The sequence below is a fragment of the Euprymna scolopes genome, chromosome 46, assembly GCF_053919585.1.
Source record: "Euprymna scolopes isolate OS-2025 chromosome 46, ASM5391958v1, whole genome shotgun sequence".
Classification (NCBI taxonomy): Eukaryota; Metazoa; Mollusca; class Cephalopoda; order Sepiida; family Sepiolidae; genus Euprymna; species Euprymna scolopes.
Genome location: NC_136527.1, coordinates 66,834,517 through 66,855,351, shown reverse-complemented (window position 1 = coordinate 66,855,351; position 20,835 = coordinate 66,834,517).

Sequence of the window (20,835 nt, the reverse complement as noted above, 5' to 3'; positions counted from 1 at the left end):
TTTCATTTATTATGATTTAAAGTTTTTTTTTTGTTTTTTTGTCATGACGTATTGTTAATTAAATATTATGATTTTTATTGCTAAAATGAATTAATATGTTTTTAACAATAAAAAAAAACTAATTTTTTAATTAAAAAATGAAAACACTTTCAATATGAGTGGGGATAAAAAAAAAATGAATTTCTGTGTGTTTGGATGGAGAAAACAATTAAAAAAATTTTTTTTAATTACATTTTCACCCCAAACAAGGCACATTTGCCACTTTGATGTAGGGGGCTACTATCAGGGACATAAGCTACAGCGGTACTATGTGGGGAGTTGGGCAGCAAGCAAAATTTAAAGAAAATACTGAGATAGATATAGTTTTAAAACGAATCTCCCACCTCCCAGAAGAAAATAAATTTTTATATTTCTAAGTAATGTCCAAGACTGCTCGGAAAAAAAATCAAGCCACCAGAAGTGGATACGGTTGATTATGTAACGAAACTGAACGGAAGACACGAAAAACGAAGCAATATTTTTTATTAAAAAAATACTTTAGTTTTTAACATTTCTTGTGTTATTATGAAACAAACAAACAAAAAGAAAACACTTTTTGTATTATCAAATTATAAACCAAATATTTTATTTAGAAAAATTGGTACTTCTACTTCACGGGGACGAGGAGTATCAGAAGCCGCCATTGAAAACTTGAATAAACATCTGATTATATTAGACTGTCTCTGTTTCGAAGATTATAATCAATATGAAAATGTAATTTCAAACTGTAAGTATTTTTTCAATAAAATGAGGAAAGACCAAATTTTAAAATAATGAAAGGTGTAATCGAAAAAATACAATATAATTTTTCATCGGTTTTCTTAAAAAAAGATTTCACGAAATTTAACAAATTTTAAATGGTATCAAAATTTATTAAGTATATATAAATGCCAAAAAATCACTTACCTGTAAAAAAAAAACCCCAAAAAACTAAGCAATGGCTGGTTCAATTCTTCATTTATAAGATCTGTTCATATTTATATTTTATATTCCATGTATTTTTTTTTTTTTAAATAAAAGGATTTTTTAAAACGAGGGTTGTAGAAAATCGCATTTTCGTAACGCGTTTTTCACCATAAAGCGCTGCTGCTCTAAATTGCAATTTATCAAATACGGATTCGTCAAAGGGACATAATTAATGTCTCTTTTTTATTGCGTGCTGTTAATCATAATTAGTAGTTTTGTGCCGCCATAGATTAAAAAAAAAAAAAAGCACACACATTCACTTAAACGTTTTTCCCGTAAAACCAGCCGACCAATATTTTTTTTTAATTCTCGTATTGAAATACACGAGTTTTGATCATTATATCTTATTTCTACTTTCTCGACTGGATTTTTTTTAAATATCTAAAAAAAAAAAAAAACATTAAATGAAATAGAAAAAATTGCCGTCAGTGTCCGGTATTTACTTGACAATATAAGCATAACATGAGCTTTCATTTAAACAAAAAAAAAAAAAAAAAAAAAAAAAAAAAATCAACGTTGTTAAAAAAAAAAAGGTTTTACACTTTGGACTTTACTAGTAAATTTGCAAAAACCACTTCTTTTTTGTTGTTTTAAATTAGAATATTTTATTTATTGATCTTTCATGTTCAGTTTGTGATATATAAAACTTTGGTACATAAATTAATTATTTAATTTTTAATAGACATTGCAAAATTTTAACAAAAAAACGTTTGTCTAACATATTATATTAAACAAATATAATATGTTAGACAAACGTTTTTTTGTTAAAATTTGGAAAGAGCATAAAATTTTATATTGACCCTGAAAATATCGTAAAAATTGAACCAAAAGAAAAATTTCGATAGATTTTTAAAGTTTAAAAATTGAAAAATACTGAACTTGTAAAATTCAATTAATTTCATAACTGTTTTTAAAAAATGAAAAATAATATTTCTCTTACTTTTTATACAACTTTAATAGTTTATTTTGGAAGCATATCCCATAAAGAAAATAAACAACCCACTTTTAAAAGAGAAATTACGAGTATGTAATAAATGATCTGCCATCATTCTATATATGCATATGTGTAATCTCGAAAAATACCGTTAGGGCTTACAACATGGCCGCCAGAAGAGTCACGTGATCCGGTTGATCCAAAACATGAATCGTGCAAATGGAAAACGCAGCCTTGAAGGCAAACTTTGACAAACAATCAAAATTTGTTTGTATTTAATTTTTTGTTGATATAATGTTGTTATAAAAATAGGCAAACTTTGAGAAACAATCTTAGGTTGTTTTTAGTTAAAACAGTGTTTATAAAAAGTATTTTATTCAGAACAAACAAGTGGTCGACTAGGTGTATCAGAATTTTAGGCGGAATTTTTGACACACCCAACAAAAAACTGCGAATAAAATATATAAAACTCGTAATTTCTGTTTTTAAAGTGGGTTGTCAATTTTCTTTATGAAATATACTTCCAAAATAAACTATTACAGTCGTTTAAAACATAATAGAAGTATTATTTTTTATTTTTTAAAAACAATGTTTGCAAAATGTCTACGAACGTGCGTAGACATTTTGCAAACATTGTTTTTAAAAAATACAAAATAATACTTCTATTATGTTTTAAACGACTGTAATAGTTTATTTTGGAAGTATATTTCATCAACAAAAAATTAAATGACCGTTTTAAATAAATTATTTATTATTATGATATTGAAAAACTGTTTTTGTACTTAATTATTATGCTTGCTTGTCAAAGTTTGCTTTAAATTTGCGTTTTCCGGTTTCGTAATACGGCGATTCATGTTTTGGATCAACCGGATCACGTGACTCTTCTGGCGGCCATGTTGTAAGCCCTAACGGTATTTTTGGAGATTGCCTGCATATGTGTATGTATGTATGTATGTATGTATGTATGTATTTATGTATATATGTCAGGTCATGTCATATGCTACTGGTACCATGTAACCCAGTACTACCTGCCTCATGGTAAGGTCACCGGCGACTAAACTGGTTCCCCTACCAGACTTGTTTGGTGAGGAAGGCGGCTAGTCTCCCTGAAGGATTAAAAACAAGACCTTCCAAAGGGCGAATGAACTCTTTTTCTGGGTCAATGGCCAACTAGCACCGTGTATATTTGTGTGTGTGTGTATGTGTGTATTGGGGTAGAGAGGGCTCCTGTAAGCCGTATTGAAGGCAACCTTTCTAGGAGAAGCAAATCTCTGATTTAAAAAACCATAAAGCGGAAGACCAGTACCCGCATTAAGCTGGTCTGCAGCTTAATTTGTTGCTGGCTATCTTGCTCTTGCTTGTTGCTGGATCTCAACATTTTTAACCGAGAGAAAGACTTAGCTGTCGTACAAAGCTAAGACTCTGTAACATCATATTTGTATAGATACTCCCTCAGACATTTGGGCTCATGGATTTTAAATGTCTCAGGGAGTGGCACTCGTCTGACAAGACGTTGCAATCATCATAATGATCATGTATGTATATTAATAATTGTACTAGTGTATGTATGTGTATGTATATCTATTTGTATATGAATGTATATATGTATGTTTTTTTGTTTTTCTTACACAGGCATCACCACATTATCAAGGTCAAGATGCAACTCGAGGACAAGTGTTAAAGAGTGTACAGTAGAAATTGGACAATATAGTAATCATTAGTAATAGAAATTCGGTAAATTTGTTAACTTATATGGAATGGCTCATCAAGAACTTGTTTATGTTAGACTTGAAGACAACCACATTGTAGAAAGCAGGAAAACGGAAGACAATTCCACAGGCGTGCAGTTCTAAGAGAGAAGCTTTGTTCATGGAATCTACGTTTAGGTTTAGGCACAGATAAAGAGTGGGGGAAATTATTGATAGTGTTTTCAGCTAGACGAGTGTTTCTTGTGAAATTTTGGTGATGGGGCACCATAATCTGAAGCTCAGTCGAACACTTTCCATGAAAATAACGATACATCAGAGACAAACTCGCAACATCTCTTCTGTGAGATAGAGGTTGCAGGGAAGAGAAAAGGACATCTCCTACGAGGCTACGAAGTCTATTTTGAACTCTATCAAGGCAGGACAAGTCCTTTCTAGCAGCTCCTGCCCAGATGTGGCAACAGTATTCCATCTTAGGTCGTACCTGGCTCTTATATAGATAGAGAATTGCATCAGTAGTGAAATATCTACTGGATTGATAGAAAGATCCTACCATTTTTCCAGCAGCCTTGGCAACAGATTTGATGTATGTGTTCCATTTAAGATCAGGAGTAACGGTCAAGCCCAGAAGCTTGTCAAAACTTGAGGCCTCCTGAAGATGAGAGCCATTCATTTCAGTTGATGCCAGATGTGGATCAGAATGTTGATGATGTAAAGATAGAAGCTTGGTTTTAGATGCATTAAAAGTAACCAGCCACTCCTTTCCCCATTGTACTACGTGCTCAAGATCAGAGGAGAGAGAATTGGAGAGAACTTGGTCGTTTACTGTCTTAGATGTGCTACCATAAATGGTAGTGTCATCAGCATAAGTGCCTACAAATGATGTAAGGATGTGATTTGGAAGATCATTAATGTAGATCAGGAAAAGAGTTGGGCCCAGGATGGACCCATGAGGGACTCCAGTATTAATACTGTGAGCTTCTGAATTTTGCCCCTCAACTATTACTCTTATGAACCTATCAGAAAGAAATGATTTAATAATTGAGAAGACATTTTCAGCTATACCATAGCTAGAGATCTTGGTAAGTAAACCTTTATGCCATACCCTATCAAAGGCTTTAGATATGTCAAGAGCAATTGCCCTAGAAAGGTTGCATCCGTCGAGAGATTTGCTAATCCTATGAGATATAACTGTAAGCACATCTGTTGTAGATCTAGCAGAACGGAAACCATATTGAGTGTCACTAAGAAGGTTATTTTTGTTGAGATGGTTGATTACTTCTGTATTCAACACAGCTTCTAGAGACTTACTCATGACGCACAGGAGACTTATTGGCCTGTACTAAGAGCGGGATGAGCGGTCACCTGAATTCTTAAATACAGGGCATACTGATGAGATTTTCCAGGGTGATGGGAAGCTATTCTCCTTAAGACAACGTTTAAACAGTTTTGTAAGTATGGGCGCTAGTTCTGGTTGAAGTTATTTTAGTACTATAATTTGAATACCATCAGGGCCGGTTCCTTTACTGGAATCAAGGTTTTTGATTAGCTTGGCAATATCACGTACATGTATATCACATAGCGTGTTTTCTGATACAGGAGGAAATATTGGGAGTTGGCGGCCTTGGTCACAAAGAGTAGAATTAGCTGCAAAGTTCTTGGCAAAGAATTTGGCTTTGTCTGATGCTGACGAGATTACCTCAGGTCCATTGGTGATAGTTGGGATAGAGCACACGCTTCTGTTCAGAATTCTGCTTGCTATTTGCCAAAACTGATGGGAACCAAGTCGCTGCTCAGCTACTTTGTACTTGACGGACTGAGCATAAAACTCTCTTGCGTTCTTTATTACTTTCTTACAATGGTTGCTAGCAGTCCTGAAAGCGGCCTTAGTGTCCATACATTTATTACATTGGAAGCAGTAGAAAAAGTGATTTCTGTGTGCAATGGCAGCAGCATATTCTTGAGAGAACCATGGCTGACTGTTAGGTTTTTGCTGGAACTTTTTCGAGGGTATGACACGGTCTATACCTACAATTAACCATTCCGTCAGGTCTGATAATATAGAGGGCACATCCTTTTTAAACATGGAACGCAGAGGTAGATCCGATATAAATGTACGGAAGCTATCCCAGTCAGCCTTAGTGTATCGATATACTGTACGATGGAGAGGTACGTCTGGGGAGTTATTACATTTCATTTTTATCATAATTGATACAACAGAGTGGTCGGAAGATCAAAGAGGAGACAGAACAGAAACTGAACATAGTTCAGGGCAAGTTGTGAGAAAAAGGTCTAGGAGACTCGCATACTGGCCGTCATTGTCGGGCATACGGGTGGGTTTGTGAACAATCTGAGTGAGGTCATAAGCAATGGAGAAATCATGATAGAACCTCCCCTCATCATCGGTCTTGTTTGAGTGGGTCAACCATTCCACATTGTGAACATTGAAGTCGCCACATACGTTAGCTGAAGGATAAGCAGAAAGGACTTGGTCAATTTTCTCAGATGTGCTTTTAAAGATAGTAACTTCGCTGTTGTGGGGGCAATAGAGAGTAAATATAAATGCAGTAGTGTGAGCTAATGAAACCCAGAAGCACATATAGGGTAAGTTAGGATCTTCTCTGGAGATGTCCCTACCACATGGAAAGCCATCTTTAATATAGGCACATATTCCATGCCCATGGCGATCTTGGGGGTCAGATTTAGAAGTTAAGTTAGAGTATCTTTTAATTACGAACTCTTCTAGGGAAATAGCCTGTCCAATGCCAGGTTCGCTTAAAAACAAAAAGTCTGGTTTAGTCTCCTGTAATTGGGTTTCAACCTCTGGAAGGTTAGAACATAGACCCCTGATGTTGGAGAAGGAGACATCGTGGTAGGGGCCTACGTTGGAAGTTGGAAAACGGGGTTTAATCGTGTACTTTTTCTTGAAACTTTTCATGATGGAATTTTGGAATTTGTGAACTAGGTCGTCAGATTTACTTAGAGCGGGAAAAAGAGAGGGAAAACTAAGAGAAAAAAGAAACGAAAAATTTCTTTTTTTTTGTAGAACATGATAAGGTAAAGGCGTAACAATTACCCACTAATATGGCATCGAGAGGCCCGCACCAAAAGCTACTGCATGGTCCAGAATCCATTCACCAAATGGCAATACAGCAGCCCCAGTACTTTGCACCTGCTGATAGGACAGCCTCCTCAGTGGTTAATCTAAGGTTCGGGTCCCTGACTATCAGGCGGATAACGTCAGCCCAGATAAACGTTTACCTTCAGCACCCTTACTAGTGACATGGCTACAAGGATAGACATAGAAACAGAAAATTTCCGCCATCTCTGCCAAACTGTTTGCGCATTTTTATTCATTTTTTGTGTATATATGTTTATGTGTTTGTATGTATATACGTATATATATATATGTGTGTGTATATATGTACATGTATATATGCATATATATGTATGCGTATAAGTGCATATATATGTATGTGTACGTATATGTAGGAAACTTTATGTGTGTGTATGTATGTATGTATATGTGCATACATGTGTACGTATATGCATGTGAATATGTATATGTGTGTATGTATTTATATATGTTTGTATATATGTGTATGCATATGTATCAGGGGCGGAGATGGGACTAGTGCCACTCGTGCCCGGCACGACCAATAATTCAGTTAATGTTATTCAAAATGGATTAAAAAATCATCCATTAATTTCACGCAAACATACTTAGTCTGATCTCAATTAAATTACATATCTATTCAAGTTTCGATAACTAAGTAGCAAAAAATTCATAAATATATCTGGGAATAATACAAGGATGCTGTTTTGAACGGGTTGTCTTTGTCCGGCCACCGCCAGATTCATTGAAAACTCCATAACAGCGGCTATGACGTTGAACGTCCGTAATTCGTGCCAAGCCAAACCTTTACTCGTAATAATCATAATGTTAGAGAAATCCAGATTTTTCTGTAATCACCCGCAAAGTGAAGCCCACTTATAGTGCCTAAAATATTTAGCACGATCGAGCCTGCTGATGTCTGTTTTAGGAAGAGGATGAGGGACCGAGAGAGAGAGAGGGGGGAGAGAGATCTCTAGACACATACATACGCATAAACACATGAAGAACGATTACTACTACTGTTGCAATATGTAGTAGCACGAATAGTTCTGTGTAAACATAACCACGCGTGTATATCAGATTGTAAATAAATATCAGTGATGAAGTTATTGTTTCATTAATTAATAAAGAACAGGTTTTGAATAAGAGTGAATTTATTTTTTTGAGGAATTTTTTTTTCGTGAATTTTGAATCATAGAAATCTACGAAAAATACGGGTTTTAAGTCATTTTATATTAATACTAAGAAACCCGTCAATCCAATAAACCTTCGTAGAATTCCGTAGTGATACGTAAATACTTTGTAATTTTTTTTCATAAAAACCCTGTATGTAACTTTTCTTGCTGCATCCATCATTTCACAGCTATTTAAACGCAACTTTATTCATCAATATTACCTTTTATTCTATGGGAAAATTTAATCGCCGTTTTTGGAGAACATTACTTCAGTTGCCGAAATATTTCAGTCGCTTCACTACATTCAATTTTACCACGGGCTTTATTTACGAATTCTTTGTATCTATTGCTAACCTGGTTAGTTGTCATTGTCATCAATTTCTTTATTCTAATAAACATATTTTTCTACTCATAGTAATGAATATCTCTTTTCTTCTATACTTTTGAAAGGGAAAAAATATCTTATCTACTGTATCAACAAGACCACAAATTATATAGTATCTTGATTGTTCATAAAAAAACAAAAACAAACACCATGCAAGGTACGTTAGTCAATCTGTGCTATGCAATGGAGAATCACGCAATAGCAACTATGATTACTTATTTGGGTCCACGGACCCCGGATTGGGAACTAAAGTCGACAAAGGGCAGGGGGGGGGCACGACAAGCAATAATAGGCTAGAGTCGCCACTGATATGTATGTATATGTGTGCATGTGTGTATATATGTTTGTATATGTTTTTATGTATGTGTTATATGTATTGTGTATGTATTTATGTATGTATGTATGGATGTATGGATGGATGGGTGGATGTGTGCGTGTGTGTGTATGTTTATGGGTATGTATGTTAATGTATGTTTGTATATGTATATATATATGTGTGTGTGTGTGTGTGTGTGTGTGTGTGTGTGTGTGTGTGTGTGTGTGTGTGTGTGTGTGTGTGTGTGTGTGTGTGTGTGCCAAGAACCATCTTCAATGTCATGTCTGTTTGAGCGTATGAATTCGCTGGCAGGAAAAAAAACAAAAAAAAAAACGGGTCATCTTCAGGCTCATGGACTTTTAGTAAATGAGGAAGTGGCACTCGTCTGACAAGACGTTGCAATCATCATGTATGTATGTATGTATGTATGTATGTATGTATGTATGTATAGATCAACAGATATAGGCAACAGATTTTTACGAGATTTGTATCATCCCTTTGAACGACAAATATAAAAAAAATGGCCAAAAACATTAATTTCTTTACCCTCAACCGGGCACTTTTCTACAAAGGGGGGGTCTCTTTTTTAGCCGATAGTTTTGAAAGTCATCACCTCTTTTCGATTGTCTAGCCTTAATTTAAACCTATGTTACTTTCGGTTTGGCGATGGACGCAACAGCAAACATGTCAGTTTTTTTCACATTCTTTTCCTCCTTCGAGCTTGCCTGCTTACTTCCACTTTTTGTTTTTTTGCTCAAATACCAGGGCAACGCCGGGCACCCAGGCTATTCTATAATCTAAATCTCACCTGTGTGTTTAAATGTATGTATGTATGTATGTATGTATGTATGCCTAAAACTTTTGACAGAGGAAACAGATTTTCACAAAATCGGTATTGTTTTGAAGCTCGACGTTTCGGAGAACAAATACCGAAAAAATTGGCTAAAAATATTAATTTCTTCACCGTCAACTGGGCACTTTTCTCCAAGGAGTGGTCGCTTCTTTCGCCGAATTTTTGAAAGTCATCGCCTCTTTTCAATGTACTAGTCTTAATTTAAACCTTCGCCACTTTCAGTTTGGCGTTGAGCACAACAGCAATGATGTCACATTTTTATGCACGTTCTTTTCCTTCTTCGAAATACGGGTTCAAGCCTGCCTGCCTACTATCACTTATTTTGGGGGGTTAAACACACACCTCCAAACACCTGGGTAACGCCGAGTACCCAGACTAATTGTAAAATAAAGTAAAATGTGAAAATTTCAATGACCAATCAAATTGCTTTTCTTTCATATGACTTTTTTGGCTGACATACGAGTGAGGTCCCCATAGCAAAATACACATCATCTCCGATGTTGTACGCAATACGTTCTAGGGATTTTTCATCTTCTATTATAATATAATAGAAGATGAAAAATCCCTAGAACGGCTGGCTGTTAGGTTTTTGCTGGAACTTCTTCGAGGGTATGAAACGGTCAATACCTACCATTCCGTCAGGTCTAATACTATAGAGGACACATCCTTTTTAAACATGGAATGCAGAGGTAGATTAGATATAAATGTACGGAAGCTATCCCAGTCAGCCTTAGTGTATCGATATACTGTACGATGGAGAGGTACGTCTGGGGACTTATTACATTTCATTTTTATCTTAATTGATACAACAGAGTGGTCGGAAGATCCAAGAAGTGACAGAACAGAAACTGAACATAGTTCAGGGCAAGTTGTGAGAAAAAGGTCTAGTAGGCTCGCATACTGGCCATCATTGTCGGGCACACGGGTGGGTTCCTGAACAATCTGAGTGAGGTCATAGGCAATGGAGAAATCATGACAGAACCTTCCCTCATCATCGGTCTTGTTTGAGTGGGTCAACCATTCAACATTTTGAACATTGAAGTCACCACATACGTGAATGTTAGCTGAAGGATAAGCAGATAAGACTTGGTCAATTTTCTTAGATATGCTTTGAAAGATAGTAACTCCGCTGTTATGGGGGCGATAGAGAGTAAATATAAATGCCGTAGTGTGAGCTAAAGCAACCCGGAAGCACATATAGGGTAAGTTAGGATCTTCCCGGGAGATGTCCCTACCACATGGAAAGTTATCCCTAATATAGGCACATATTCCATGCCCATGGCGATCTTGGGGGTCAGATTTAGAAGTTAAGTTAGAGTATCTTTTAATTGCGAACTCTTCTAGGGAAATAGCCTGTCCAATGATAGTTTCGCTTAAAAATAAAAGGTCTGGTTTAGTCTCCTGTAATTGGGTTTCAACCTCTGGAAGGTTAGAACGTAGACCCATGATGTTGGAGAAGGAGACATGGTAGTAGGGGTCTACGTTGGAAGTTGGAGAATCGTGTATTTTTTCTTGAAACTTGTCATGATGAATTTTTGGAATTTGTGGACTAGGTCGTCAGATTTACTTAGAGCAGGACAGAGAGGGAAAACTAAGAGAGAAAAAGAAACGAAGATTTTTTTTTTATTTATTTGTAGCTAATGATAAGGTAAAGCCGTAACAATTACCCACTAGTATGGCATCGAGAGGCACAACCAGAAGCTACTGCATGGTCCAGAATCCATTCACCAAATGGCAATACAGCAGCTCCAGTACTTTGCACCTGCTGATAGGACATCCTCCTTGGTGGTTAATCCAAGGTTCGGGTCCCTGACTATCAGGCGGATAACGTCAGCCCAGACAAAACGTTTACCTCCAGCACCCTTGCTAGTGGCATGGCTACAAGGATAGACATAGAAACAGAAAATTTCTGCCATCTCTGCCAACTGTTCGCGCAAAATACTGCCAACCTAGAAAACAGCTTTTTCTTCTCCCTTTGTCAGAAAAATCACTCATTAAAAAGTGAGGACTGAGGGACAAATAAGAAGAAGCGAGAGTAACAGGAGCTGCCGATAACGCATCTACAATGCGTTTTCTACTCTCCATTAAAAAAAAAAAAAACCTATTAAGTATTCTGCTTAATAAAAGTCCAACGGACGTGTTTAAGGGAAAGTATGGTGATAGATTCCCCTTATTATTATTTATTATTATCAAAAATACAATTATTGTAAAAAAAAAAAGTATTTAAAAAAAAAAAAGAAAAAAAGAGCGGACGTACACGAGTGAGGCCCCCTAGCGAAATACGCATCGGCTTTATTTATGCAGGGAGCTTTTATTAATTTGAAATAATAATATATTATTTAGAAAGCCATTCTTAACATGGGGACGGGAGGGTGTTTTGTGCCTCCATGAGTGCCTTTAATTTTCTTGAATAAAAGAAACCTAATCAAAGAGAAAACAACTGTTTTTGTTTTAATAATCATTTTTTATTTAAAAATAAAAATAGATTTCAATTGTTCAAAACGCGTTTTTTTTTTTCAAAGCTTATTTGGAATTTTTTTTAATTACCATATTTTTCATGAACATGCTCTAAAATTTTTCCAAATTATCTAATATTTTTTAGCTTTTCATGTTTCATTTCTATTAGTGATCTCGTACGCCGTAAGTGCTAATCTGGACTTGCACCAATTTTCCTGTTAATCACGCATAACTATAAGCTCCGACAAAAAAAAAAAATAAAAAAAAAAATACTAAAATAATCTAAAAAGCGCAAAGTTCGAGCCAAAATAAAAGTTAAAAAAAAAAACAAAAAAAAAAACAAGGCCACCCACGTCAAAATTCTTTCCTTTCTTTGCAAATTAACAAAAGCTCCCTGCATAAATAAAGCCGATGCGTATTTCGCTAGGGGGCCTCGGCCTCACTCGTGTACGTCCGCTCTTTTTTTCTTTTTTTTTTTTAAATACTTTTTTTTTTTTTACAATAATTGTATTTTTGATAATAATAAATAAATTATTAATAATTACTAATTAATTAAACAATAATAAAATTCTTTAGCAATAATTTAATTTAAAAAGAAATTATTTTACTTTAATTTCAATAGCCAATCAAATTACGTTCTTACAGACGGTGAAGTCCCAGTATTTTCCTCATATTTTAGTTTATCTAAACTGCAAAAGAACCCATATTTTTTTTTTTTTTTTTACTTTTTTTATGAATTGGAGACACAAAAGGTAAATGTATAAAAGAAATCCTAACAAGCCTTCAGCATTGACAAATATTATCAAAACTTGATTGGAAAATAATTCTCCACGCTTAACTAATAAACGGACATTTTTACATAAGGAACGAAATAATGATTACACCGTGTTATGATGACTTAATTCATTGTTGTTTATCACTTGATCTCTCTTTAAATAATTTCACGTTAAATTCGTGTTCTCATTTTTTAATTTTGATTCTTTTATTTTCATAAATTTTATTTCTTAATGAATTGGACACACGAAACAGAATTTGTATCAATTTATAAATCCTAACAAACAGAATAAATTTTCTGTTTGAACACAAAAGAAAAACGAATCCATCCTGATTTTTTTTCGTAATTCCTGAAATGAAAGGTAAGTTTTTTTTTCTTTTTACAATTAAGAAAATTGCATTCATTAACTTTAAAACATTAACATTTTTTGTGCTAATGCAGAGAGTGATCCGCGCTATTTTATAAATCGTATTTTCACGTCTAATTAAAGTTTTATGGGGGTTGTAGTGTACACATAGATTCGAAAAAGTTGACAAAAAACAAATATATAACAAATAAATGTTATCAAAGGTAAGATAAGTTACTTTTCTTCCAAACTGGATATATTTTTCGTGTTTTTATTTAATGTAACATGTTTATTCAGCTCGAAAAACATACAGTGTTTACCGATGTATTGGAAAATTCAAAATGGCGTCTGCCTTTCTCTTTAACACTGTAAGTTTGGGAAAAGGTGTTATAAATAATAAACTAGACAAAATACTATTAAAAACCAACCGAATATATGTCAACCTATGTCACGGTAACATATATTGAGCGAGTTTCTAACAGTATTTTGTCTAGTTTTATATTTATAGCACCTTTTCCCCAACTTACCGTGTTAAAGAGAGAGTCGAGTGCCATTTTGAATTTTCCAATACATCGGTAAACACAGTATGTTTTTCGAGCTAAATAAACATGTTACATTAGATAAAAACACTGAAAACATATCCAGTTAGGTAGAAAAGTAACTTATCTTGCCTTTGATAACATTTATTTGTTATATATTAGTTTTTTGATAACTTTTTCGAATCTATGTGTACAGTAATGCAAACCTGTTTTATGATATGTTTTTTTATTCAATTGTAAGGTTAAAGTACAGAATAGGTACAAAACACCCTCCCCTCCCCATGTTAAGAATGGCTTTTTAAATAATGTTATTATTTCAGCATGGATATCTCTGCATGAGTACCTTTTTTGTAATTTAATAAAAGTGTTTCATTACGCATTGCTACAGACGTGATTGTAGAAAATGTATAAGGAAAGTCCTATAAAATTACTGCGCCCTCTGTAGATGTATAAGGAAAATCCTTTAAAAGTACTGCGCCCTCTGTAGATGTATAATGTTGCAGCAACGTAAAGCAATTCAATAACCAGTAAACACCAGTTCTGCATGGAATCCAACTAGCAAGGTACCTAGACGGATGCGAATGGTTACTCAGAACGGACCCAACAATCGGTTACTTAGAACGGTCCCAACGACGGTAAGATATGCTCACACCCACACGGCACGAGAAGCAACAGCAACATGATTCCCGACCAAGTCAATCATCGCCCTCCCAACGTCTTTCAATCACCCGCTTTTATGGCCGTTGCAGGCCGGCTAAATTTGCATATTGCGAGAATTCATGTGACTTTGCGAGATATCATCCTTTACAAAAGACGGCGGCCGCCATCTTGATCTTTCTTTCTCTATTTTCGGTCGGCGACGCCGAGCCGGCCCCGAGGTAAGTCTTTCCTTTTCGTCCGTCTCTCTTACACACCCACACAAACACGTGGGCGCTTGTCTCCTGGATGCACATTACAGTGATTACGATAGTATGGATCTCCCAATTTAAAATAAAACTCCCAAAATTGTTTTTTTTTTCTTCTTCAGCTTACATGCGTAATATTTAACAGATTTTAATTCGAAATGGCTCATCGAGCTGTAAAAAAAAATAATTTTTAGAAAACATCAAATAATTTATCTCCTATTTATCACATTTTTATTGCATCGTCGTTATAACAGCGAGTGCTGATGCACTTATTTTATTGCGCTATTTTTAACTGCTATTTGCAATTTAGATTCAAGTTTTACTATATCTCTTTTTTTTACTATTGAATTGTTTTGTGAAAGTATAAAATAGTTATAAAACACCCTCCTGTATTATTAAGAATAGCTTTCTAAATAATAACTTTATTATTAAAGCGTGATACAATTCGTGCCTGTTACATCATCATTTACCTAAATAAGTCCAATAAATGATGATTTCAGATAAATGCTTCTTTATGTTACAACAGAACACCGGTCACTCTAATGTGGTTTTTAGAGGTATTTGAGGTCGCTGACAACGGGTCTGATAATCAAACCTGTCAAAAATTTACTGTTTGCATGGTATGAACCCCTGAACCCTGGGATTATTTTGTGCCATTTCATCACCTTCAGTCGTGTTTTCTTATAATGAAGTGGCTTATCACATCACGGAGGAATCTTTAGCAGACATTTGAAATAAGAAAGTTTTCAAAATAAAAAATGTGGTTCATTTGTGTGTGTGTGTGTGTGTGTGTGTGTGTGTGTGTGTGTGTGTGTGTGTGTGTGTACGTTATGCAGTTTTTACTGCTTATATCTGATCTAAAAGAAAAGTAAGTTTTCACAAGCGGTTTACAAAAATATATTTTTATGTTTTTCGTTCATTTTTGGGGGCTATTCAGTTATAGATCTTGTGTAGTTTGACAGGTGCTTCTGTAGTTTAATTAACTGTTTTTCCATAAGGCGCTGACATTTACCGAGTACAATACTGTTTAGCATTTCACAAAAATTCTGTTTACCTGGAGAAGGGGGGCGGTTAAGGGGCGGGGTTGGTAGTGGCAGAGTCTCTGTTCTTTGGGTCACATTATCCAAGTAGACAGCTTCTGGTATGGAACAGCACATCCTAGCCACAATTCACTTCATAATACAGCGGCACCACTTGGCTATGCCATACCATGCTGGGACATATGCACAACTAAATCTCAGATTTACAGTCCAATTTTGGGGGGAATTTCCTTAATTTCTAGCAGTGGAAGGCTGTGTAGTTCCTGTGGTGAGCAATGTTCATGAATAAATACTTCCAGTTCATCATGAATCATGATTGCTTAATCCTGCCATGCTGACTGCCTTCACACTGAAAACCATGACAGACCACAACCTGTAATATTCAGGAAAAGTGAATAATGTCCATCCCCATCTGTTCCTAATCACTGTTCACCTCTAATTCTCATTTCTCCCAGTTGACTGGCACTGAATCTATAGATAGACATTCTTATAGCCAACTTGACTTCTGCTTTTTTCATGTCAGAGAAAACTCTTCTGCTGTGTACAATCCAGGCCACATCTAGCTCAACTATATGTACTGCACCAATCAAAGGCTTGATTTCCCCATCTTTCCCCTAGTAGTGAACCATCACTGTGGCATGCACATGAATTGATTGACCATGTTGCAAATTGGCACAAGCAATGAGATGCTGGCATCGGCCCATTCATTCAGTTATTGGTCGTACATGCACAGTCAAGCTGGATAATACTGCTTTGCTGAATTCACACTCTCACACCATATGCAGTAAGGAATCTGTCAAGTTGTCATCCCAACTGCTCGTTTTCAAAGTAGCTCTCCTCTTGATCACTGCACATGCCACATGCAGTCATGCACATACCTGGATGTGCTCAACAAGTTTTCTGCACAAGGAGAATACAGTTTATCGTGGAACCAGGTTTTCTCTCTCTCACCATAGGACAGAGTGCTCTATTGAGACTGCCAGCCATAAAGTGAATATGTCTTTCCCCAGCCTTCCGATATACCTGGATCTGATACGTAGGTACATCTACATCAACAAAGATATTGTTAATGTAGGCTGATGTTTTACGATCCACAGCTTCACCCTGTGATAGCACCCAGCTGACGATGGCCTACATAATAATAGGAACCACGTTCAATTCAAACACAAGACATACCAGAAAGTATCTCTTTCCCTTGTCCATTCATGCTTGGAGTTCCCGATCATTCTCTAATCAGGTATTCAATGACTCTATTTTGAAGTCCTTCGGGTACACAGTAATCTGCTATTTCCATGCCACAGTCTACACCCGTCTCTGATGGTCAAATATAGCAGTTGTATCAGGTTAACTGATGGAGATAGCTGCACATGTTGGGACTTTCCTCTTGCTGATCCAAATTGCAACTATTGTTCCAACGTTGATGCTTCCTAATTCTTTGATCCATAAGAACAGATCAAACCCGAGTGGTCTACCATGCACAACTAGCATGTTGCTTTCATTGGTGAAAATAGTTATCACTCCTCTGCCACAGCATGCATTGAACGTACCTCCTGTAGAATAATCAAAAGAACTGTGTTAGTCAATAACACACAACAACAACAACAATAATAATAATAATAACAATAATAATAATAATAACAGCAACACTTACCAAGGGTCCAGCTTATGCACAAGACTGACACCAGATTGAGCTGGACTGAGGGCTTGTATTTATGTACGAGCATATTCAATCAGGTGATTGAGCCAATCATAATCCAAAGAATAGACTGGCCCATGTGTGCACAATGCAATCTCCCATTGTGCCATATATAGTTACCTCTCATGAAAGAGGATTCGAGACAGAAGATTGGGAAGACTATTTCCTCAAAGCAGGCATTGCTGCCGATTCTGCCAAGAGCTACGCTGCAACTTTTGTGAAGGAAAAACTGAGGAAAGAAAACCTTCAAGTAATGGATCGAGCCATGCTAAGAGAATTGGGAATCACAACAATGGGAGAAGCTCTGTCTATCCTGTTCGTAGCGCCATATTGGATTATTAGTCTTGGCCAAGTTATCCACAATTTGAGTGCTGACCGGAAGTCCACTACATAATCCAATACCTCCAAGCATCATGATGCCCATCATTCTGCTTTTTCAGGATTGACGTTGATTCACACAAACTATTTTCTGCAAGCATCCTTTGTTGATTAAGATCACATTCTATCAAGGAACACTATGGTCTCTGGGAGCGCCACTTTTACATTTTGGGAGTGGAGTAAGCTGGCGCTAATACCTCACTTATTTGTTCATTTCTTGGACAGCATTTCATCCAGTGTCCAACCTTTCAGCATCAGTAGCAATAGGTTCCCAATCTCTGATAGTCTCTCTGTATATGATACCTGTGACTGCATCTGTAACAGTTTACAGTGGTGGTATGGCTGCTCCTGGTCTTGTGTGGTGTAGATTGTTTTTTTGATGATTCCCGTGCATGATTTGTTTTACTGTTTTACACTTCAAACGAGCCGCAGTGTCAGCCAGTTGTAATGGGCTACTGTTTAAGACCACGTCTACAGTTACACTATGTAAGGAGTTGAGCAGTGAGATGTCTGTTAACATTACACTTGAACTTCTGCGTGTCAGTACAGTCAGGGAAGTAAGGAACATGGAGGGAATTCCAAAGTCGAGCAAGGGAAGAAACTATTAAAGTAGAATAAATTCTGGTATCTAGGGATATCTAGTATGGGGTTGGAATTTTACTGCTTGTCGAGTTAGTTGGGCCTATTTATATTGAGAGATAGATAGTAATATGGGAGAAAGTAGTGCTTGAAATTTGTCTAAGCACATCCAATTAAAATACTTGTAAAACACAAAGATGCAATATTTTTTACGATAGCCCAGAGGTTGGAGTATGATTGATAATGTGGAACCTAATTGGATCTATAACTGACACTATTCGTTTCATATCAGCAATTGAATGCTAATAAATGTTATGAAGCCATTTTACTGATTGAGTGGTTTCTTGAGTTGGGTATTTGTATTAGTTAAACTGACACCATGAACTTTCTTTGTTTTATATTCTAGTTCAATAGTCATACTGGGAATACAGTCTTTTGTAGATGGGTTGGTTGTTCACAGAAGTGGAACTTTGTATGAACCATAACATTATCAGAAAGTTCAATTGTTTTGGTGCCTTGTGGCAGTCAAGGTCACTGAATGACCATAAAATATTAAGACAGATGTGGTTAAGTTGGTTAGCGATCATGCCAACATTTTAGTATCAGGTCAACAATTTTTATAGAATTAGTTTCTTTCAATTTCTGTGCTTTTTATTGTAGCTTAGAGTAAAAGTTGACTTTGTCGTTCATATCAAATATCCTGGTTGGCAAGAGTTGTCACTTACACAGTGATTACTGTAAGCAATGACAAGAAACATTGATATATATATATATATATATATATATATATATATATATACATATATATGCACACATATATATATATATATATACATATATATAACACACACACATATATATGTATACATATATATATACACACACACACATATATATATATATACACACATATATATACACATATATATATATATATACACACACATATATATATACACACACATATATATACACATATATATACACACACATATATATACACATATATATACACACTTATTAAGGAAAACATTACTAAAAGATAAATCCCTCGATTCCAATTTTGATAAGTGAGGGCGAAACATGTCAACTGACACGCTTTGATTTTTTTTTCTTCCTTTATTTTTAGTCGCTATCCATTTTCCTTTTCTCCTTGGTCTTTTTTTTAATATAAAATGAATTCTGAAGAAATACGTCTTCCCTTCATGATTGCATTGCCTTAATAAAGTTTTGTACCCCCAAGAAAATCATGAAACATATATATATATATATATATATATATATATATATATATATATATTATACGTTTCTTTTATTTCTGTCCATGATTAAAATAAAAATAGTCACGTTGACTTCACACTAGATTATGGTATAATTAACATCTTCATCGTCTACTGTCGCATAAAACAATTATTTTAATAATATATCTCATCCGACATTTAAGAATGAATTAATAAAAGGTTGATAACGCAATAATAATGACAAGAATAAACAGAATGGGATGGAAACAGTTACAAAATTCAATTTTATTTATTTATTTATTTATTTGCAGATTTTCCAACCTGGACTCTTTTGCTGAATTTGAATGGATCATTAATTTCTTTAGGATTTACTATAAATAAAGTCACATTTTATGTGAAAAAAACAAAATTTATCTCAAGTTCAAAATCGTGGAAAAAGTCAGATCTTGAAGACAATATTTATATAAAATGTATCTACATTAAATTAAATACACTGGAAAATGTTACATTTCTGCAAAGTATCAGGATTTGAAACGAAAATATTCTTATGACGTGTGTGGACATTTTTGCATGATGTAATATGTGTGACAAAAGCCTATCAGAAATCAAACCAGATAAATGCTGCAGACTTGCAAACCATATAGTTATAATTAAAATGAAAAAAAAAATTACATGACATGCGGTTATTGTCACTAGTGAAAGACTGGATGAAATGTGATATACTTTGCAGCATTTTTGATAACTTTGTTTGAAGAAATCAAGTTTAGTGAAACGTATGCTACACAGTGGATGAAAATCACATTCTTGTAATATATTGATATTCTTGTGCTAAAAACATAATGCATATAAAACTCATGGTGGATATATTAATATTCTTGTTTTAAAAACATAAGCTCACGGTGATTAAAAATAATATCCCAGAAGCGTACATCAATATTTTTATTTATTTAAATGAAATTTAGTGAATAGCATGGCATCACATGATGGAGAAACGTTATATTCTTGTGAAAAATGTGAATATTCTAGTTCTCAGAAATCAAATTTAGTTACACATATGAGAACTCACAATAGAGAGAAGCCATATTCTTGTGAAATATGTGGATATTCTTGTACTCAGAAGGCGTCACTATTTACACATATGAGAACACACACTGGTGATAAGCCATATTCCTGTAACGAATGTGGATATTCTTGTTCTGTTCAATCAAATCTATTAAGGCATTATAAAACTCATTCTGGGGAAAAGCCATATTCTTGTAAAGTGTGTGATTATTCTTCAATTCAGAAATCAAATTTAGTTTCACATATGAGTACTCACACTGGTGTTAAGCCATATACTTGTAACATATGTGAATATTCTTGTTCTCAGAAATCAAGTTTAGTTAAGCAT